The following is a 24,933-nucleotide window of genomic DNA, read 5'->3' as shown; positions in this document are numbered from 1 at the left end:
CTTAGTGCATGCATCAGTTTCTGAGAGCGTTACAGAATGTGTGCACACTGCAAGTTTGCAAGCGAAGCTCGCTAGGTACTGCGTCTCCACTAGCGCTATACGCCACACTTCCAGCTAAGGAGTGTGAGGAGGCGAAACACCGCAAGAGCGCTGATGAACAATCGGGAAATAAGTAAGAGGGATTAGCCGGCCACACCACGAACACTTTTGACGCGTCGCTCGGCAAAAAGTTGTACGCGCGTCGATACATCCCACTTGCAAGCCTCAACCTCCAGACCATCACCACAACGAGCAGGCGAGCCACGCCTGCTCTGCCCTCCTCTTCCACCTCTCCCTGTTTTCATAGGTGTGACTTAGTGGCGTTTTGCAGTGCTGTACTTGAGCGTTTTGTATACGCGCATTTCTGGGTGTAAAAACGTTAAAGTGAGAGAGTGTTGGGGAGGTGGAAGGGAGAGAGTACGGTCTGGCACGCCATGGCGTTCGCTGAAAGAAAAGAAAAATTAACGTCGGTGTTCTAGGAGGGGACACACAAGGGGAAAAAGAAATGGCTGCGTGCGCCACCGTGGACGGCCAGCGCAACAGGATCGAGATGGAGGAGCACTCGGCCGGCACCACCGGGAAATTTCGTGTCCCGCCATCAAAGCGCAATCCATCATTGTGACGTGAAACTGCGTGACACGTTCCCAATAGCGGCTTTTACTTCTAGGCCGCAAGCGGCCGGCGCTCTCTCTCTTTCTCTTCGTTTCACCCTACTGTACACTGTTGCCATGTGGCGCACCAAGCCAAGCGTGTCCTTGTACTGCAACTGCGGCAAGATGGGAGGGGGGGGGGGGGCTTTCCGAAGCAGCGTAACTGTATAGCGTGAGTAGAGCGCGCTTCGCGTATCAAAAAACATCAACCCATCAACTTTCAGATGCCGTGCATGGCCTAATATCCTATACAGCCAGGTATTACTGTCAGTAAGCTGTTTTTTTCCCCTTTTGCCTTGTTTTGTGGTGTCTGACGTCTTCCATCAATTAGGACCGTGAATCAGGCGTGTCACAGAAGCTTGCGGCTTCTTGACGTAGGTGCCAGACATTGTCCGTATATTTACGCGAATACAGCACGCGTACGTAGTAGCAACGTTCGACAATTTCATTAGCTTTAACACTGGCATATGCCGCAAAATTTGAGGTTCTAGCGGTGCGTTAATGTCACCTGTCCAAAGAAACCCAAGATTAAGTGCCCATGAAGAAGAAGTTACAAGACGAGTTTGTTTATTATATTTGATTATTAATATTAAATATTGATAATATGTTTAATAATATTTCATTTGCATACACGGATGCACGAGGACACAGAAGAAAGAGAGAGAAAGCAAGCTGGCAACTGCCACCTGGAGGGGCACAATGCCTTTGAGCACCACGCGTTAGTTTCAGTAGTTTCAGAAATTGATGCAGCAAGACAACTTTACCTGCTGGCTCGATATCTCACACGCACGTTCTGGTCGTATACCAGCTTCCAAAAATGTCAATTTTATGAACTGGATCCTTCGCTCAAGCTAAAGTTACCATCACAACTTTCCCGCTCCGATGCGACACTGTTATGCCGGCTTTGGTTGGGTGTTGCATTTACAAAGGTGTACTCCTTTCGCATTGGTATGGCAGACACTCCTACATGCGACTACTGCGGAGCTGAAGAGACCATCGAACACGCCCCGTGCATCTGCGCTTGCTACGACACACAGCGATGCCAACTCCAGATGGTTTTGAATCAACTTGACCCCGGACCATTTTGTGTGCAGAAGATACTATAGGACCTTGGGCATCTGCCTCAGTTGCGCAGAAAGCGACTAAAGCACTGCTACTTTACCTAAAGTCAACAAACCTGAGCGACCGCCTGTAGACTGTGTGTGCTCCCCGAGTGTGCTGGTGATTGTGTGTACCTTCTCATCTCTCTGCAACCTCTTTTCTCCCCTTTATCCCTTCACCAGTGCAGGGTAGCAAACCGGATGTGCATCTGGTTAACCTCCCTGCCTTTCCTTGCGTCTTTATCTCTCTCTCTCTCTCTCGTTTGAGGGCGCATACATCTGAAAATCGGCATCTGTCTGGTTTGGAAGTAGTTCCCTCGATTAATTACTTTGACCGAGAAAACACAGTGCCGGAAGACACTATCATTCGTAACGGGAACAAAAACTCTGGTCACTGCTTCGAGGAAATTCTCGCGCAACACACAACATGATCTGTCGTAAAGTTCCTGAATTCTACTGCGTATTAATAATGAACTTCCGCCTGGCACTGATATAGCTTAAAAAAAGATAAGTACAACAAAGTGGACATGCACAAATGTTTACTATAAAAATGACAAGGGGAAGTCCCAAAGTGAAGTCTGTCAGAAACCACACCTATCGGAACAGTATTAGTAAAGCGCGGCATTGATGAGCCGAGAATTTCATTTCGCGAGAATGCCAAGTTTATAAAGTAACCAATATTGCAAGGATAACTGCAGTCTTTTCCTTATATTCTCTTTATGCATGACGTGCGACGAGTCAATGAAAACGTGCTCATCATAGTCGCCCATGTATACGTGTGCGTATATGGACATCCTCGTGCATGGAAGCCTGAAGTCGCACTTGATAGACAGCCAACAAACTACACCGCATGTGCGCGTGCACTCACAGGTGCCTAAAACGCTGAAAGTTAATAAACATTAAGTAAAAAAAAAAAGACCAGGGAAGCAATAGTGGCGGCTTATGCGCCCTCACTGCGAGTGTTGAACCAAGCCGCACTCAAGCTCGCTCGCCTTCACGTCGTCTAAAGCCCCGCCGATTCCAGAACCGCTGACGAGTCGACAGACCAAGTTTTAACAGCCGCAGACAGCGCCAGAATGCCTTATATATTACGGCGCCTGACGTTATTCGCTAATACTCGAATCTCATACAAAAGACCGAAAAGAGGCAGTTGAGATTGTCTCCCAGATACGAAGGCAATGCGACAAATACTTTTTCTTTCTCCGAGACAGTTGCTCTGAAGATGGGACATGCGCGCCATGGTTATTGCTTAAGCCTTAATCACTGCGCTGTCGTTACAGAGTCAGCAGGTCGGCAACGAGCGAGAAAACTCTCACCCCATTCTCCCCTTCCACCCTCTCTCCCTCTCGCTCTGCTTCTTTCAGCCAGGGAAATGCGGAAGACAAGAAATTGCAAGCAGTGAGGTCCTACGAGTACGCGTGTTTCACATGTATATGCTTTACAACGCCTCAGCGCGTCTCGTGTAGACACGGCGTCGCGTCGCATTCTTACGCAGGGAAAGGGCATGGCGCTGAACCTACACGCAACGCTTACGTGCGGTTGGGGCTTAACTGAATCCCACTCTCGACATGGCTTAAAAGCCCCTCGCCCCCTCCACGTTCACCACAATTGGTGCAATCGCATATATATATATATATATATATATATATATATATATATATATATATATATATATATATATATATATATATATATATATATATATATCGTGCAGAAGCAGAAGTGCTTGTGCGTTGCAAGATGCTATATCTTGCATATCTCAATGGGGCTTCTTCCTTAACACCTCTCTTCTCAGTTTGCAGGCTTTGCCAGCGACCAAACCACCCACTTTATATTTTTTTTTTTGAAGAGGTGGGGTGGGGGGTGGGTGCGGCTTTTAAAGTTTTAAAAATCTTTTCCTCCACTTCGCATCGCCTCTTCATCGTCGTCGTCGTCTTCTCATTTCTTTTAAACAGCTCTATCTGCAGAATCGGAGTGAAGAAGCGTAGCGTCGCCGACTTTATGAAAAGGGCTTACAGACAGACACAGCTGCAGCTGCAGAAGCTGAGAGATCCCTTCGGAAAGCGGTCCTTCAAAAAAAAAAAAAACGGCAATGCTGCAGAACAAAAAAAAAAAAAACAGTGATTTCTTAGATGTCACGGCTTGCGTGCCGGTTGTTGGAAGGACTGTTATAAAGTCGTGAACAATAACGAAAAGAAAAAGTAGACAACGGAAGGTGGCTTTTTGCAGGCTTGAGGAGAGATGAGAATAAAGAAACCGAGAAAGGCGAAAAGAGAGAAGCGAGGGTTTAAGGGCGGGAGCAAAAAGTTATTGCGCCGCGAAAACTCTGAGGTGCTTGCAAGTATCTTTCCCGCCCCGCGTTCTCGTCGCGTTATCTGTCGCCACTTTATTATCCCGCTTTCGGTAATGCATTTATCTTCGTTTTTGCTCTCCACTTTTGATTGCCTCGCCTTGTGTTCTGTGGCCGTGTACTCGCCAGTTTGTCTTTATTAAGGCGGTGCCCTTAGAGCTTCCCCGAAGTGAGCGTTGCTACAACCTCGCCCCCCGCTTCAAACGCGAACATGATCTTGCTTTAAAAAGAAAACAACATCAATTCTTGAGTGCTCTCTTTGTCATTCGCCTTAGCCTTGTTCATCCCTTGCTTTTTATCTTTTTTTATTTTTTTACTTGGTGGCAGATACTCGGATGAAATTCAGCCTCTGAAACGCAATGTTTTTGACATTCTTACGTGCATCTACCAAGCACGTACCCATACACAAAGGTGCGCACCGTATCCCCAACCCCGGCCACATCATGTCCTGTGGTCGCTGTTTATGGGACCCTTGATGGCCGCGTTGGGTTGTCTATCTGGCCGTGGTGGAGGGTGCCTGCTTTGGGATGCGTTCCTTGACTGCCTCTCAGGATCATATAAGCAATCATTCGTTCGAGGCCCGGGCTTGTGCAACTCGGCTATGATAGACCCAGTTGTGCAATGAGCTTGTGAGATTGGAAAGACTGAATGTGAGAATGTGTTCTCGAGATTATTATGGAAAGACAGAGAAGCAGGAATGCCCAAACCTTGGAAAATAAAGGGCATGTGCTTTGTAAACCTCATTACTTAGAATTCTATCTATCTATCTATCTATCTATCTATCTATCTATCTATCTATCTATCTATCTATCTATCTATCTATCTATCTATCTATCTATCTATCTATCTATCTATCTATCTATCTATCTATCTATCTATCTATCTATCTATCTATCTATCTATCTATCTATCTATCTATCTATCTATCTATCTATCTATCTATCTATCTATCTATCTATCTATCTATCTATCTATCTATCTATCTATCTATCTATCTATCTATCTATCTATCAGCAGATGAAGTGCACACGTGAACATGAGCACAACTCAACCATGGACACAGAAAATATCCGAATAAGAAATTAAGTGAAAGTTGAGAAACCCTCTTGCAGAGTGAATGCGCGAAGCCCGGCACCTCGAATGGTTGTTGACGAAAAGGACCGCTCGCTCAGCCGTCCCGTCCTGCATGCAAACGAGATGCGCGCACACACGGCACTAACGCGTAGAAGTGATTGGGTGTACAGTAAAAGAAGGGTTGAAACAACAAAAATGAGGGGGGGGGGGGGGAGAATACAAAAGCGTTTCCTCGATGTCCAGCGGAGCGCCTCACTGCAGTGGCGGCCATTCAACTTTCGCGGCCACAGGGCCTTCTCCCACTTTACGCGCACCGTGTAATAACGCAAAGCCGGTCCTCCCGTTGAGGGACAGGTGGTGTGGGGCACAGTGTGCATAGCGGCAAAGCGTACGTGCTGCTGCCACGCGGTTTGCCAGACGTCATTGACGCTGGCCTGCCGCTGCTATACCGTCGTCCTGATCGTCACAGTTGCGGGCTCCACGCGTAGCGAATGGCGATCAGGCCACGCTGGCTACAGCCTGTACAGGTAGGGAAAGGCGGGCAGTAGAGTTGGCCGAGTGAGGGAGGGGGGTGGGTGCAGGTAGTAACGGGTGTTCGGACCAACGGTGATCGGAATAAGTAATGCGCCGGGCAATATCGCTTATGGCCTCGTACCAAGCGTATACCACTTTCTCTCCTCCGTTAGCCACCTTTACCTGTTCTGCCAGCGGGGGTGGGGCCCCGCCCACTCCGCGTCGTATGGTGGTGCGCTGCACCAGGACTTCGCAGACGCTGGTGCCTGTACGCATTTACGGCCGGGCACGGGATGTTCGGCGCGGCGACGTGCGATCTGTGCCCGTACGTTCTCAAGCGGTGGTCCGATTGTACGGGAAAACACTGTTTTACTATTGTCCCATTCCGCTGGGCTATAATAAGGAAACGATGTACATGTACCACTCTCACAATCCCAGTAGCACAGCTGATGTTTCGGCTACGTTGAAAGCGCTCTGGAAACCGCACGCATGAGTGGCGCGGTGAGACAGTGTAGCCGCTTGTTTTGGCTTGGCTGTGTTTTGGTTTGGCTGGATACACTGCAATGCGCTACAGTCGCCTGTTGGCAAAGGGAAACGGGATGGGAGGTGGTACGTATCTGTGCCAGTTTAACACACCCGCGCACTTTGATTGTGTTGACAATTGAGTATGCCGAGAAACGCTGTGCGTGAAGTTCTTCCTGTCCGGATTCGGTGACACATTTTGTTACCCTTGATTGTGACTGTAAACGCGATTGTTTAAACCACGGGAAGATCCCCAAGTGTGATTGACGTCGTTATATTTACAGAACTCGCAGATTTTTTTTTTACATTTTCCTTTTTGCTCATACATCGGTATACTGTATGAAGTCGACTTTGAAATAGTAAGAGCCAGTTTTGAAGTTTCCTTGCAAGTTCGATATAAAAAGCTGCCATCTTCAGATCACATAAAATTTAAAAAAAAAACGCACTTTAGATGAACTCCATTATGGTGGCTAAGGTAATTTCTTAATCCGTATAAATTACCAAGCAAACTGCTGTGAGAGGAGTAGAAAGCAACAAAGCCAACATTCAGCGAAAAACAGCTATATTAGTAATTGTCGAGTTTTAACGTCCAAAAAACCACCGTATGATTATGAGAGACGCCATACTGGGAGGGCTCCTAAAATTGCGACCACTTGGGGCTTTTTAATGAATTTTAGTTTCCGTGGAAAATGTGGCCGCTGCAGCTGTCGCGGTCCAATTCCGTGACCTCCAGGTCAGCAGCCGAGTGCTTTGGCCACTGGACAGCCGTGCCGGGTCAGCGAAGAATAGTTGCGGGTGGTTGTTGCGCCCTAGTATGCGCATGGATACAACCTGTACTCACAATATTACCACCATAGTTTCGCGGTAATTCAGGCATCAGCTTTGTTGATTGAAAGCGAAAAATCGTCAGCTTTCTCGAGGCCGGAAAATTGAGAAAGGTGCGAATAAAATAGACAGTAAAAATTTTCAGTTCGAAGTGAGAATCGCACTCAGGCTGACCGCATGGTAAGGAGGTGTTCTACTACGGAGCGACACCATTGCCCGAATAAACACTATTGAATAAATTAATTATTGATTTATTGATTAAATTAAAAAAATATGTACGATGAGTTAGAGATCCCCGCCTACGCATCAGCAAAAAAAAAACAAAAAAGCAATACATGAATGTCATGTAGTGAAGCTAGACTCGTGAACGCATGAGATTTTGCGTGGCAGAATTCTAGAATCCCACTCAGCGTCAAAACAAGTGAAAACACGACGTGTCCACCCATTACAATGCATGCAGGTGCGCGAGGGCAAGTGACATCTTACGGAAAAATGTCGAGCATTTTACCAATTAGCGAAAGGAAGAACTGTGGCGTAGTGTACTTGTACATGCATACATCCAGTATACATTCCTATAGGACATATTTCTAGAGGGCCAATGTTACGTGTATGGATGTTCGTTTTCTTACCGCATGGTTAAAAGCAATGCGCACGAGACGTGATTACGTTATCCCGTACTACTCTTCAAGGTGAAGCTCAACCGTGCTCCAAGCCTTTTCTTTTTGTTATATATTAAATAAAAAGTCACAGCTTTGCCGCAAAGGCGAAGCAATGAACGCAATAGCAACAAACTGGACGGTCACGCGCATAATGACAAGCAGATCGAAACGTGCCCCGCGTTTCTCACACACGAAGGACGCACGAAACGTATACTCACAGGTACAGACGGACTCGAATAAGCGTATCAGTTGTAACTTCGCTCTGTCGGAAGAACGCACCCTTTTTCGCAAGCGGCGACTGAAACGATTGCAGTGACCTTTGTGCGCCCGGTGACTACAATAGAATCGTTCCGGTGAAAGCCCAAGGCCAGCCAAGGCGTGCGCTTGCTTATCGCGACATAAGCACGCGCACACGTGGGCGTCCACCCTTCCCCCCCCCCCTCCGTGGGCACACTACGCGTGAGAGATGAGAGCGCGCGCCACCGCGTTGTGACGATGTTGCGACGTGCGCTCATTGCGCCATGTAGCTGGTAATGCTGAAAACACGATAGTTCCCTTCGAGATTCTAATCTCCAGCGGTAAGTGGTAGATATAAATAGCTTGCCGTTTGAACGTATATGGTGGTGCTCCTTCGTGGCTCAGTGGCTAACGCCTCGCACTCACAATTCGGAGGTCCGAAATCTTTCTCTGAATTAATTTTCTTTCTGACGTTTTCATATATACAGATACGTACTTATATATGGATGTATATGTACATATATATTATTACACATATATGGATACGCACATATACGGTGAGTGACGGCGACGCCGGCAGCGAAATCCAGCCGAGCGTGTCCATATTATTGCTATCGCAATAAAAAAAATACGGCACATCCATGAAGTGAATTTGATGATTGGGTGAAGCAGTGAGATCGTTACCGCCAGTAACCCGTGACATTGATCACTCTCGTATGTGAGTGACAATACGGCGTGCAGTTATATACAAGGTTTATTGGTCATAAATGGCACCTTGTGTTGAGTTGTGAATTTCGTTTTGCTTTCGTTATTACTGTTTTGTGATATCAAATCTATCCTGAAGTCGGCAAAGACGACGTGTGCGCTCGTTCCTCTGGTAGTTTGTTGGTTGTTTCTAGTCGTACGAGATGCATCGTATAGAGCATATCGAGACGTCATATACTGCGCAAGCCAGCCGTTGTCCCTGATCGTCACCGTCGTCAGAGACACCGTCATCACGGCTATACGGACCGCGCCAACGCCGTCAACGGACAAGCCTCGACCTAATGGAGATTCGCAACCTAAAACCTCGTTGCTGTCGTTACCCTTGATGTCGTCATCGTAGTCGTTGTTGTGCTGCGTTCTTAACGTGAAAATATCAAGTCGCGCTACTTCTTGGGTCCAGCTACTCTCATTACAGCAATAAAACACGGAAGGAAATAATAAGTATGGTGATATGGGCTGCACATTTTTCATAGAAACTACAAAAGACCAACAATACGGCGCTGAAGTTTTTTAATGCTTCGAAAGTGCTTCCTGATATGAACACTGTTCAGTGCCCCCTTAAAGCCCGGTTAAAGCGAATGGAAACTTAACTCAGCTCCATTGTCGCATCTGCCGTACCGGATGCAATGCGCCAGTGTATACGGTTTACTTTTCACAATTTAAACTTGGTTGATTCGCAATGTGGAAGCGGCAAAGAACACATCTGCTTGGGCTTCACTCACCAGCAAAGTCGACAAAGACGCGCGAAGCACAACGAACTCCACGATAAAGTTCGCGCGTGGTTGAAGAAAATTATAAAAAAAAAGACAGACACGAGAGTGGCGATACACCATATCTTACGAAAAAAGTTTCTTCGGTGCTAGACGAGTGCAGCTAAGACGAACTAACGAAGGGCTCCAGGAATAGAGGAAGCAAATGTGCGAGAAATAAAGGAAAGCTGATTCAATATTCCACGGTTGGGACAAAGCCAAGACAATCCATCATTCGAGCGATCGGCCAAGGATCGCGATGCCGCGATAGCGGCAGAAGCGAACAGCGCCGAGAAAAAAAACAGAGCGAGCAAGGAAAAGAAAGAAAAAAAAACGCGGGAAAATAAACTAGCAGGAAAGGCTGAGAAAAAGAAGGGTCGTTGAAGAAGCAAACAGCGCTGCGGTGCCGATGAGACTGGAGGCAACAAAAAAAAAGAAAGAAAGATAAAGAAGACTGTCTCGCTCAGAGAAGGAACGACAAAGACGCCGATCAAAGCGACCAAAATGAAGAGAGAAAGAGAACCGGACGAGCCCATAACGCGGGTGCGATGGGAAACACAACGTTATATAGCAAAGGGAGGCTAGAATAGAATGAAAGGCGAAAGAACAAAAATAGAAGAAGAAAAATGATATGGTGGTGGGAATCAAAAAGAAAGATGAAGTTGGGTGTGGAAGAGGAGGAGGTAGAGTATATGGGGAAGGGTATAGAAAGAAGAGCGGCGTGGCGCTGGGAGCCATACGCGTCGAGCGGCTGGCGCCGCCTTCGACGCTACGTTACGACGTCACCATTGGTGATTTCCGGCGCCCGTAGCGCAAGCCCCGATTGGACCGCGCCCTGAAAACCGGAAATGGGCGGAGCATGTGCTTCGTCGTCGCTGTCGACGACTGGGACGCTTTTGGGTCGCTTATATTTTTTTCCTATTAATACCTTCTCTCTGTTATTTTGTTCGTCTGTGGCGTTCATGTTGTCATTTCTTTTTTATGAAAGAAAAAAAAAAGCAGGGTGGCGGTTGGAGAAGGCGGTCCGTTTGACATGCGTTATCGTTCTTACTTTCTTCTCTGGCGAAGTACTCAAAGTTAGGGAAAAAGGTTCAACGCTCATGATCCCGAGACTGGGCAACAACGAGTGTTAGACCTTTGGTCCCTTAGCCCTGTACCCTTTTACCCTACTATCGTCCCCTTTATCGTCATTTTCATTGTAAACTTCAAAAAAATAGAAACAAAAGGTGTTGCGCTCATCACCGTGCGTTTGATGCTATCCAAAATCGAACAAAGCAGCAATTTGAACTGAACTGCTCCTAAAGAATATTTTTTTACTTTTGATTGTTTCTTAGAACTTTTTTTGGAAGCACATTCCTATATAAAATCGACTGTTCTTGCACGGATTGTCCGTCCGGCGCAAGTAGGACACTCTGCGGTGCTAGATAATGTCATCAAATAAAAGCAGCTGCAGAATAAACGAGGGATTCTTTTCAGATTTTTAAATGACAAAACAGAAGTCATTGAGTGACTTGTTCCAAAGTTCCCTGAGAAAATGAGCCTTGCGTTTTGCCGATATGGCACTGAATGTTTTTGGTTAATTTACCATGCAGGAAGCCCTTAAGAGAGACACGAATGGCGCATGTATTCAGCGCATGAATAGTCAAACGGCGATTCAAGACTAATTCTAAGCGAACATGTTGCAAATGTTGTCAAAGTATTGACTTTTTAAGCAAGACTGAAGAATAGAAAGGGGTAGTTGTGTGACGTAACCATGAAAATGATAAAATAAATTTCCCGTGGGCTTTCCGTGTTAGGGCTTTTTACAGTGCACAGGTGTATAGTCAATATTTTGCAGGGTAGTGATTCAAACTAGCGTTTATTTGCCCCCTTCACTCTATTTTTTTCTTTCTTTCTCGCACGCTAGACTCTACAGTACTCTTTTTATTTTGTAAAAATATTCTTTCCATTTTATATAACGTCATATATCATGCCTCAAGCATCAACATAACAGGAAACAATATTCACCAGTTAAAAAAAAATACATTTTGACTGCCAGTTCTTAAGATGTTTTGGTCTTGGGTGCACATATTTATTAAGGCATAACGCGTTTCTTGAGATGCTATGCCATCTGATAGTGCCACCGTAGACTCACTCGCTGGATTCCATGCCGACCAGTTGTGCCCTCGCGATCTCCGACGTCAGCGTAGCTCTGACCTATATACTGGACTTGCTCTACGCCATCTCCTGACGCCGACAAGAGCTCTCGCAAGTGGTGCCCCGTCCTCGGACTCTTGTGAGCGTGTTTCCATCTTTCCTATCTCTCCTATCCCCTCGATATGTCCTCGCTCGCTGTCCCAGTGCATCTCTCTTTCTCTCTCTCTCTCTCTACACCTTTATTCCTATTCTTTTAATCCCTCCTCACCCCCACCCCTTGTGAGCTACTGTTGAGGTGTCGCACCCTGATGCAGACAGCTACAGGGCTCACTTTTCTCTTATTTTCCCTCTCTTAGAACCACTTCGCGTATTCGCAACTTCCGGTAACTATAGGGGGCGCCACGAGGAAACCAAAGTGGCTGTCGTTGCAGTGATCACCTGCATGCTTGGAGCCTTTGTCGCAGGTGTTGTCACTGCATGGTTGCTACCACTTGCGGATAGGGTAATTTCCCAATGGCATTGAAACTCTAATGAAAGAAGCAGCTCATGCTTGAGTGCCTAAAGCGTGAGACACGGAGTGCGATCTTGCGCAGGGTGCCACGTCCGACGCGCTGTCGCCGCAGTCGGTTCGGTTCCGTCGTACTGGGTTGCCGGATCGGGCATCCAGCGTGCGACAAATTTGACAGGTGTTTTTTCATTGGCTCGAACCGGCGATCACGTGGTCCTATATTCACAACGCACGGGAAACAGCACGAGAAACGTGTGACGTAGAGGCGCTTGTGATACTGGTTATCTCTTTACCACTCCGATCATTTCGACCGAGATGCCCAGCATTTGCCAGTTTCGTGCCAGTGTTATCGCTAGCATGAAAAAAAAAAATGGGTCACAATAGTTTCATTCCCTATTCAATAAACTGGTGTTCCAGTGTGCGACTTATTTAAAACTGCGCTGGCTTACAAGCTACGAGCGATTCGGACAACCAGGATGCTTGGGAGCAGGTAAACGATTGATTGATTTGATTGATTTGTGGGGTTTAACGGCCCAAAACCACCATATGATTATGAGAGACGCCGTAGTGAAGGGCTCCGGAAATTTCGACCACCTGGGGTTCTTTGACGTGCACCCAAATCTGAGCACACAGGCCTACGACATTTCCTCCTCCATCGGAAGTGCAGCCGCCGCAGCCGGGATTTGAACCCGCGACCTGCGGGTCAGCAGCCGAGTACCTTAGCCACTAGACTACCGCGGCGGGGGGGAGCAGGTAAACATGCGACACTGCAGGCCATCACGCCCAAACGGCTTACAATGCTTTCATAGACGCTCTTCGTATCGATGTTGTCGAGAAAAGTGCTTGCGTATGTAAATGCAGACATAAGACTATAACAACTCCAATCAGGTTGCTAAGATTTGAGCGCCCAAGACAGGCTTATTACGTTCGACCACAGACGACGGCGGCTGCTGCTGCTTGCACGAATCAGTTACGCCGAGCTGTTGTCAAGTGTTTTTTTAACTCGCGAAAGTGTAGTTGCATTCACCGAGTACACTCTCAGAAAAAAAAAATGGATTATTCGGGGAGTAGTGCTGCAACAGAAACATTAACCGTCATATGACTTGCTTGCGTTTCCTTTCTTGAAAACCCGCTGCTGGCCACTTTCTCGTTGGGAATGCTATGTCACATGATAATGCGCGCGCCGCTCGCGACGGTGAACTACCCAAACCGTGGTGATCACGCGAGGAAAGTACTTGGAGTGGATGACGAATATTGTTGTGTAGCAGAAACACTCCCCAAATACTCGATTTCTTCAGAGTGTAATCGTAAACCAAAGAAAAAAAAAGCACTGGTCTGTTCTGTCTCGGGACCACCGTATGGTAGCACAGCATGCAAAATGCTGAGTTGGGTGGCACGGGATCAATTTTTGGCCACGGTGATGGAATTTCCACAGGGTCAAATGCGAAAGAATAGCCATCTGCTTACATTTAAGAGCCCTTTAAGTACCCCGAGTGGTTAAAATGAATCCAGGGCTCCTCACTACAAGCGTCTCATCCTATCGCGGTTTTTGTAAACAAAATTTAAACAATTATGTTGCATCCCAGAAGTTAGCCGACTTCAATTAGTGCACGCTGCGAACCACAATGTGATAAGTTTCACGATTTGCAGTTTGATATAGGCCATTGCTTTTCACGTCACCAGCCGAAACGAAAACCAAGCATGCTTGGTTTTCATTGTGGTTTGAGCATTGTGGTTTGAGCACGGTGTGGTTTGAGCATTGCAGCCCGCAGTACTCGCGGCATGCTCTTGTATTATTTGTCCATCATTGAAGCTGAAAAGTTCCCCAACCTTGCACTAACCAGATCTGCAGTACTTAAGTTCCCGTCCGCGCAAGAAGTTGCGAGACACAAAGACGACGAAGCACGGCTGGCACGTTGTTATTTTTTTTTCTATTGTCGCCGATACGCTATACTTCGAAAAAGGTTACTAGTTGTTCCTTTTCTGAAATTAGGCGTTAGATTGACGGTGGAAACTGCACTAAGCTTTGGTGCCTCAGTTTTGGGAAATTGCCACAGGGATGCTTTCAATGCCATTTGCGATTATATTCAGGTAACCAAGCGTATACCTTTGTGATCTTCTATCAAATAATTATTATTTATTAGTACCCCTAAAAAATTCTAAATGGCAAAGTGAAGTAAACGCAGCTAAGTGGTAATCCCAACACCTGAAATCTCAAAATTTCTCAACCAGACTTTTCTACTTTTTCTCTCGTTGGCTTTCTTTTTATGTGGTTTTCCTTACATTAGCCATATTATAATACAAATTAACTACACATAGTTAAAATGATCACAGAAAAACTGCACCACGCTTTCTTGGACAATCCCCCTGAGTGGGTAAGAGCCATCAGTCCAGGGAAACAAACACACAAACAAACAAACAAACAAACAAACAAACAAACAAACAAACAAACAAACAAACGTTGTCACCAGGCAAGTTTTTGTTCCATCACCGCATCGCGGCTTTCGCCGGTTGCCGTGTAGCGGCGCCACCATAGCTGAAAGTTCCGGATACCCAAGGAACACGCGTCTGATCGTGACTAAACAGTTTGAGCATTTGGAACATCACTTGATTTTGCAACACGATTTACCTAGATTACAGCAGGGTGACATGTTTTCAACAGCTACAGTGTTCCCTGACACTTACAGAATTCCGAAAATCAAACTCACGCTTTTGTGCATGCTCGTGGGCACGTTTTTAGCACTCGGTTTTCCTTGTGGTTAACTTCTTCGATACTGGGTACGCACTCCTAAAGTTTTATTGTTTTCTCCCTATTAACTCGCGAATACAATCACCGTAAACACTGCGCATGCTTCTGTTTACGCGTGTATTGATTTCGTAATAGCGCGTTAACGTTTTTGGAGTAGTCGGAGTCAACACAAATGTCGTCATTTTATTCTGGTCGATATCTTTGTCGATCTACAGAAAGAAACCTCGCCCGAGCTACGAGGAACACAAAAATAAATGTTAGCTTTTATGTTAAAAAATTAATATCCTCCCAAGACCCTTCAGGAGAATTCAGCTAACTTGAAGCAAAACACTATGGTCATTTGAGTCCCATTACAGCAGCGCGCGTGCTCACACTTTTGGAAAAACAACGCTGGCCTACAGAAAAAAATGTATGCAGAGCAACATTATAAAAAAAACGGAAGCGGGAAAGAAATATTCAATCAGTGCTTTTCGCACATGAACGGTGGATCAAGGCCATCACGAGCTTTGCGCGAGCCTTGGCCTTAAGCGCCGAGCCAACAGTGCTAAACATCGCGCCTGAATTATGCACATACCGAATGAGCGGAAAAATGCCGGACGAAAGCGATAATGACCAACAGCCGTGAAACAGTTCTCGTTCTATCGCGAGCACCCCGCAACGCCAATTGCTTTTGTGCACCGTTCTCATCACTCTTTTCTTTTTTTGTGTGTGAACTCTATGCTTTGCTGTGCTCCGAGTATAAAACTGGAAAGGAAGGCTTAGATATGCATGCTCGAGAGTAATTTTTCTATGCATGATGAAAGTTTAATGCAAGTGTAATACACCTTCTTAACTACATATGTCTTCGCACTTCCACGCTAGCCTTTATGCGCTAATTCGCGAAAAACATTTGTCCTATCGCCAACTGCTTCAATGTAGATCAACCCCGCTGTGTAGATTACCTCAGAGGCGTTTCTCTATAAGGTTTGTTAAATGCTTTCGAACTGATTTTGACAAGAATTAGTGAAAAAAAATCACAGCATATCCACGCAATGAATGATGAGTGGGGCGAAGCGTCCTTCAATCCGTCCGTGCGCTCGTCCGTATACGTACGTACTCTATACTGTAATTTCATAATTAGCCCATTCATGTGTCCATCGGAAATCTCCCCGCCAGTTTCTCTAAAACTATGAAACCGCCTGCTGCAATATGACAACCATGTCACTCAAATAAACTATTCATTAAACTTCACATCATTTTACTTGATTACTGTAAAGTTATGCTTGAATTTTTATGCGTAAATACTTAAAACCTCGGCCATGAATGACGCGTCCACATTCTTACAATAATATCTTCAACTGTTGAAGAAGATAAATAAATATGTGATGTGTAACGTCCCAAAACCACCATATGATTATAAGAAATGCCGTAGTCAAGGGCTCCGCAAATTTCGACCACCTGGAGTTTTTAACGGGCTTCCAAATCTGAGTACCAGGCCTACAACATTTTCGTCTCCATCGAAAATGCAGCCGCCGCAGTCGGGATTTGATCCCGCGACCTGCGGGTCAGCAGCCGAGTATACCTTATCCACTGGACCACCGCGGCAGGGTGACTGTTGAAGAACGAGGTTCAATGTCATGAACCCACTTGACTGTACAATACTTTATAGTACAACAACGATATTGTCCTTTTTGCTTATCGGAACGACCGGGCAAACAAAAGAATTGGCTGTTGGCAAAGCAATTTCATTTTTGTTTTGCTTAAATGATACGTAAAGAGATCATTAGACCTTTCCAATACTTTCCTTATAAAGGGGGAAAACAATACGGCCTGATTTTAGTGCGTTTTTAGCAACAAAACGCTGGAAAAGTCACGTGTGTACTTGACTGCTGAAAGCTTCTTCCTGCAGTGCGCTGAATAGACAAAGTGTTGAATATAATATCGTAAGAAGAGATTATTCTTTGACATAATAGAATTAAGGTAGCTCTTGAGTCTTACCACTACATCATGCAATTACATTGGTGGAACGAGAGTATACGGAGAACACTTTTTAAGTGGATCCTCCGGCAGACTCACGCATCAGACGCAAGACAGAAAGGAATCATGCGTAATTCTTTTCAAGGAAGAGACATTTGCTTTAAAGGAAGCGTTACTTCAAGAACACTATTTCACTTATAGTGCACGGCAGAAAATTCTGTTCTGTTGTCTATAACATATAACCACGAGGCGGGTCTGATTTCGCCTGCAAAGGCTCATCTTTATACGATACATGGATTGATTCGGATGTACATCTGTGTAAAAATTGAGTGGTCCGTACAGATTCTGCTTAAAGTAGACAATGAAAAGCCGGTGGGCGCTTAAGACAAAGTAAGCAAGCTTCAGTATGATTCATTTTAAATTAGGCACGGATAGTATAAAAGTGAGAAAATAATGAATGGTATGAAATAGAAACGAGCTTTTGTGCATGAAGTGAAGGGAGCAAAGTACTCTATATAATACGAATTTATCGAAATTCACCATATCCAAAACACATCTCACTTTGAACCACGGAAGCGAACAAAGTCACTAATGCACCACGGCGGGTTATATCAGTACACTTGTGAACATATACTTCTCTCTTTCTCTGTAAGACCAAGATGTAAGTTTGTTAAGGTGTATACCAGGAGTTGCAGTATCACGAGTTGACACAACAAACGGGAGAGTTGCAGTGGGCCCAGCACACTGCAACTCTCGCGTTCCTTGTGTCATTCTGTGTGTTAGCTAGCCACGCTGTATGGATTCAGCTCAGCTCCTGCAAGATCGTGCGCTGTGTTCTTGAAGCAGTTCGGTAACAGCGCCATACAGCAGAAACAAAGAGAACTCATATCACACGAAAGCGTCAACGGAGTGGCTACCAAGGGCGATGCTTGATGTCCTCAAAAGGCAGACAGGTCTGCAAACACTAACAGACACCAACAAACTCCACTGTGACATTGCGTTTGATTTGTTGTAGCTCAAGAAGCGTGCTCCGAAGGTTGGAAGGCGTATATATGGTGACAATTACACGTGGTAAATTGGTTATTAGAAGGAGCGAAATCTGGGACACCCCCTAGTCTCGATAGATCCCTCACTTGTTTGTAGAAATTGATGATGTCATTTATGGTGCTGTATATAGACCCCCGCAGTCGCATCGCAAGCAGTTTCTGGAAGACCTTGAAAGTATTTTCTCTTACCTAAACGACAATCATAAGAATACAGTAGTTGTGGGCGATATGAACATCAATATCTTAGGTGACAACTGTGATGACTATCAAAACTTGCTAAATTCTTATGGCTTCCAAAATCTCATTTCATATCCCACTCGCATCACTTCAGACACCTGTGCATGCTTGGATCATGTCCTATGCAACTTCAAACCTGTCAGTTCCCTTTCAGGAACATACGACATTCCTGTAGCTGACCACTTGCCAATAGCATTCCTATATCGCCTTGGCAACAACCACATAACCAGCAATAATTTTCATGGCTATACTACACGGCTTGATTACGACAGGGTTTCGCAGCTGCTCTCTGCAGCCAATTTCGAGGACCTCAACGGTATGGATATTAGCGAACATTGTCGGACCCTAGTCGAACGGATAAAGTCGATTATCAAGGACAGCAGTAAAAAAATAAAGAAAACGTACCATACGCATCCAATGGGTCCATGGATGACAGCTAACGTACTAAATGCTATAAAAACGCGAGATTTCTGGTACACCAAAATGAAACAAAACAGCAGGAACTCTTATTACAATAACCAGTTTAGAATATATAGAAACAAAGCAGTTGCAGCTATGCGTAAACAGAAGTGACTCTGCTACAAGAAACAAGTAACTTCAACTTCCAATGACTGTGGCAAACTTTGGAAAGTCATTAACTCTATTATACAGCCAACTCCATCAAAAAGAGTCCTCCCTGAAATGCCGCAAATGCAGAATCTTGCAAATCAGTTCAACGAGCACTTCTGTTCTGTCGGTTCAAACCTGCATAGTGGCCTAAGTTCTCCAAAAGAACCTTCTTTACCTCCTTGGCATGGTCCGTCATTTGGTTACATCGACATAACTGAAACAGAGGTTATAGAAAATGCTATAAATTTGAATTCAGGAAAGGCTAAAGGCATTGATGGCATACCCATTTCGGTCCTTACAAAAAATATAGAAATTCTAGCTCCAACCTTAGTAGTACTTTTTAATAAAGCGTTCCATACGGGTATATATCCTGAAATTCTAAAAATAGCTAAAGTAACCCCAATTTATAAAACTGGAAACCAAAATGAACTCAACAATTACAGACCTATATCCGTCTTAAGCGGCATTAATACGTTGTTCGAGAAGTTATTAGCGATGCGAGTAAAGAATTTCCTGCATAAAAACGGTATTCTATCGCCGGACCAACATGGCTTTCAGAAAACCAAATCAACTTTATCTGCAGTACTTTCCGTGACAGATGTAATTAATGAGGCCCTCAACAACAACCAATTTGCTATAGGTGTGTTTCTAGACATTAGAAAAGCATTTGATACAGTTCATCTTGAAATATTAAGCCAAAAGCTTGAGCGATACGGATTCAGAGGCCAGTCCCTCCAGTTTTTTAAAAGTTATCTAAATGGGCGATACCAAAGGGTAGTTATTGACGAGCATGTTTCCAGTTTAAGACCAGTAGATGCGGGAGTACCACAGGGCTCCGTTCTCGTACCCATTCTTTTTACGTTATATATTAACAATTTAACCAATTGTCTTTCTAGGGTAAGTGCTGTAATGTACGCGGATGACACAGCGCTAGTTCTCACCACCCCGTCACTTCATACTGCGGCACATATTTTAAACGACGAACTTTTAAAAATCAGCGAGTGGTTCACAACAAATAGGCTTACTTTAAACACCGATAAAACCAAATATGTAGTTTTTAAATCCCCTTGCAAGCCTGTAGACTTCACTATGGGCAAGCTGAAGGTCAATTATAAAGAAATAGAAAAAGTCGGTAGGATCTCATATTTAGGCGTAATGCTGGACGATGCGTTAAACTGGAAGCCCCATTTAGACACACTGGGGAAGAAACTTTCCTCTGTCTGTTTTACCCTGACCAAAGCTCGACAGCATTTTGAAACTGATATCTTGCGCACCATCTACTTCTCTCTGTTCCAATCTCAGATAACATATTGCATCGAGTGTTGGGGATCCACCTATCACACATACATCAAGCACATAATATGCCTACAAAAGAGAGCCTTGAGAATAATAAACCATGTTCCCCGTCGTACACCCTCTCAGCCTCTGTTTTCCAAAACCGCAATAATGCCCATGCTTACGCTACGAGATTATCGTATAACTCTCTTGGTATATAAAATAATTTGTAACAACTTCCCCTTTCCTAGAACTATTTTCCAAACACCAGGTAAAAGTAGTCGCTCTGCCTCCGAAGGCAAATTTTTAATCCCTCTCTCTCATAACACATACGGACAACGCCGTCTCAAGTACGCTGGGGTTAAAGTTTGGAATGATCTCCCGTCATCCGTCTTACAATCAACCAGGGTAGATCAGGCTTTAGAAGACTTTTTCTTGCATCACACAACATCCAGCTTATCGAAGAAAAATTGAAAATAACATCAACTTATAATACCTTGTACATGTTTTTCCTACTGCTGCTGTTTTGGGGACGACGATAAAATTTGCAGCCTCTACCACTGACGGTGTACCGCAGTCCTGACGTGTGGTCTTCTGTATGTGTGTTATTGCAATGAGAACTATACACAGCTGTCTTATTCATAGTTTTTGTATAAACCGAGCGTTTGTTTTTAGCACTGTAATTTATCTTGAATATGTCTTTCTTATTCATACACATGCTTTTTATGGACAATTTTTTGAACACCTGTATATACTACATTTCCCCCCAAACATGTGGTTGTACATACATAGCCCCTGACTCATTTGTATTATGTTTTTAATGGATCCATTACTAGCCAATAGGCTAAGGATCCAGACATTCATGCATGTATTTGGTGAAAATGAAAAAGAGACATTAAACAATCTTGAATCTTGAATCTTGAACACAATGTACCCCAGCATGCACTGAACAATACGCCTTCGTAAGGCTTTTGAACGAAAGGAACAACAAACCATATATCGGATGAGTTATAGCTATCCTTTGAAAAATAAGCATACCGAGTAACGAGACATCGCGTACAGTGCTCGTGATAACTCACGTCTTTGTCTCTTTTCATCTCAAAGTCTCTTTTCTCTGTCTCTTTTCATCTCAACGCACAGAACCTTCCAAAGAATCCGGAAATGACGCTCACACCGGATGACGATGCTAACATGCGCGCGCAAATTCGAGCGTTGGGCGTGGAAGCGAGTGGCCCATGGGATGCTAGCTGGCGACACACTGCGGGGCTGCTTTCGCCTCTCACGTGGTTCCTCGGGAGCCCTTTTAGGGTACCTTTGTTCGGGGACTCGTTTCAGGCGTAGAGCAAACTTCCGAAAGCCGCGCGCGTGCTGCTATACGCACCAGCACTCTCCCCAGTTTGTCAACCCTGGACACGAAATGCAGAGTTCCAATGTTTGACTTCGATGAAGTTGAGAGAATTCGAAAGCAAATACGAGAGTGCATTTTAAAGAGGCGCGGCGGAGATTGAAGAGACGCCGGTGGCTGAACGGACTATACGCTGTTCGCGTTAGCTGCAGAAAGGTGTGGCTGTCGTCACTTTTGCAGGAACAACGAGCTCATGTTTGCACGCGATTTCACGGCACCGTGCCCTATGAGCCGCTTGTAAGTGTTTCGTATGACCGTATGGGTTACCTTTTTCTGTTTATTTTATTTTCAGAGGCAGAAACAAAGTAGGAATACAAGCGTGCCCTTCAAACTGTGTTGTACTGTACAAGTATAGATACCGTATTACACTAAACCGATGTGTGCGCTGTCGCAGCGAGCTGGCACTGACTATAGTAGCACTCTGAAATGAACACCTTACGCGAAAATGTATCGCGTCCACACTTGCAGTGTATTTGTTTTCACTTCGTGTGTAAGTCAAGCGGAAACACACAGGGAAGCTTACACATTATAAATGTAGCCGAATTCCCCCCCCCCCCCCAGCCAACAGAGGTTTTCAGATTTGCTTGCAGTGTATATACTACACGCACACATACAAATGCAGGCGCGTACGAACATTCTTGAAGTATATAGTTTAATTGCCCCCCTCCAATAAAAGCTCCTGGCTAAGCCCCTTACTTGTACCAATACGAACTATATAGCTGAAGAAAAAGAGTTATACAAACAAATGAACAACTAATCATCGGAAGTTGCGTTGAAGGAGCGTTGTATAGCACCTTTTTACCGAAGGCTCCAAGGGCGTTACCTTAAGCCCCTCTGGGCTGTTGCTAACATGCATTACTTCCCAAAAATGCAGGCCTGAAGCTCTGACGTCAGCTGTTGTGCTCCAGTGCCACAGCCCAGAATGGATGAGATCCTCCTATCCGTTAAAAAGGTCTATAGACTTGACAGCCTTAGTGATAAAAAAAAACTGTTTCTTATGCGTACACGCCACCTGGATATATAATCCGGAAAACAACAAAGACAATATTTTTAAACTGGAAAGTCAAGCTCAATACATATATTCGGGTGACAGACAAATTACATTAACACCGACGACATCTCTAGGTAAATTGGAATGCTACAGTAAAACAGCTCTTCTTAATAAAAGTACACGTTCTTCTTATATATAAGAGCGAGGAGGTTGGTCGAGTTGAAGCTTAAAAGCACACCGAGTGCTGGCTTTCAAGAATGCCACTCACTGTTATAAAGGTTATTGAAAGCTGACGAGTGCTCTACACATACTTGCATAAAGTAGCAAGTTTCACTTCTAGTTACCAGCATTTAGGACACTTTGGTTGAGGCAAGTTATCATATAAGTAAGTACAAAACATCAAGCTGAATGTCGCTTCAAGTGAAGAAATTGAAGGCAAGCCAAGTTTAATTTGGCAGAGTGTGGTTAAATACTGTGTTCTTGTTACGTTGATTGTAAACGCTTAAGAAATATTGAATTTATTGAGATGCCAAAGTTCCTTTCATCTCAGAAATTTGGCACGCACAGAGCGATAGTGACATCTATAGGATCAACGTAACACAATGTAGTCTGTAGAATTCTCGTGCGCTTGTGATTTTCATACTCATAATGTTAGGAAATTCTCACTAAATACTTACTTTATAGTTAAATATAATTACCCTGCCAAAAGTTATGATGTCACTTGAAGCAGGTGCTTGAATATCAGCACTAAAACCATACGCACTTGGTATAACAAGAAATATCAAGTTGATTGATATGTGGGGTTTAACGTCCCAAAACCACCATATGATTATGAGAGACGCCGTAGTGGAGGGCTCCGGAAATTTTGACCACCTGGGGTTCATTAACGTGCGCCCAAATCTGAGCACACGGGCCTACAACATTTCCGCCTCCATCGGAAATGCAGTCACCGCAGCCGGGATTCGATCCCGCGACCTGTGGGTCAGCAGCCGAGTACTTTAGCCACTATAGACCACCGCGGCGAGGCAAGAAATATCAAGTTGGTGTTCCCGAAAGGTAAAGAGGACATGTTAATAGAGAAAATCGAGACATGCGCGGCCAATGTCTGGTAATACTGCACGGAAGTACCGCGAAGAGTGCACTAAAATGCATGGAGCATAGCCCTAATAAAAAAAAGAGTGTCGCAAAACAGCAGTCACTTAATTGCATATATCATCACGCCCTAGTTGTGAATTAGAGAGCTACATTACTCCAAGCACTTTTGTTTGTTTTACGTCTTCTCTCGTTACAAAATGAAACGCCTGCCACGTATGTAGCAGTTGCGGTTGGGCGACTGCAGGTGGCTCTTAGGAGGAAATGACACCTCGGGATTACAAATGAAGTCAGAGGGTAAGTATGTTTTGTGGGCACGATGACACCAATTATGAAAGCCGTTTAGCTCGAATTAGCCCGGGACGGCGAAAAAAAAAAAAGACCACGCAAACAAGCAGATGTTTTCGTGTAGCTCACCTTGCTTGCAACGGGAGAGCGACTTTGTAGGCCCAGAGCGATTCCAGCCCCACCTTTTTCTTTTTTTCAAGTTAAGTCGTAGCAGCTGCATTTTTATAGTGGAGTACATATGATTCAGACACGTACACGTTTGTACAAATTGTCGTAATGCAGACAGCGTGCGAAGATTTCTGAGGGGCCTCCCGGTGCAGTGTTTGTACACTGGATATATATACGCACGTCACGTTCACGCAAAAGGTTTGAATTAACCCAATGTTTCTGTCCTTTTATGTAACAAGAGTACTATAGACAAATTAAGGAAGTAATAATACATGTGGGCGCAAAGCACCAATTATAACTTCAGGTGACGCCGGATATTCGTGCTTTCTGATTCATTTGTTGCTGGACACTTTCTGGTACCTGGCACCGCGATATAAGCCTATAAGGCCTTATATCTGTGAAACCTTATGCCTGTGTACATGCGTCATTTTCGCAGATAAAAATCCGCCAATAAAACAATGCGTGAAGGTCAGATTTGAACCTCACTGCTTCATGGAATATCTGCCGTATCTCACTGGTACACATAAGCAGGGCACATCATCTATCTATCTATCTATCTATCTATCTATCTATCTATCTATCTATCTATCTATCTATCTATCTATCTATCTATCTATCTATCTATCTATCTATCTATCTATCTATCTATCTATCTATCTATCTATCTATCTATCTATCTATCTATCTATCTATCTATCTATCTATCTATCTATCTATCTATCTATCTATCTATCTATCTATCTATCTATCTATCTATCTATCTATCTATCTATCTATCTATCTATCTATCTATCTATCTATCTATCTATCTATCTATCTATCTATCTATCTGTCTGTTTGTCTGTCTGCCTATCTATCTATCTATCTATCTATCTATCTATCTATCTATCTATCTATCTATCTATCTATCTATCTATCTATCTATCTATCTATCTATCTATCTATCTATCTATCTATCTATCTATCTATCTATCTATCTATGTATCTATC

This window comes from Rhipicephalus microplus, chromosome 5 (genome assembly GCF_043290135.1).
Source record: "Rhipicephalus microplus isolate Deutch F79 chromosome 5, USDA_Rmic, whole genome shotgun sequence".
Taxonomy (NCBI): domain Eukaryota; kingdom Metazoa; phylum Arthropoda; class Arachnida; order Ixodida; family Ixodidae; genus Rhipicephalus; species Rhipicephalus microplus.
This window is presented reverse-complemented; position numbering follows the sequence as displayed.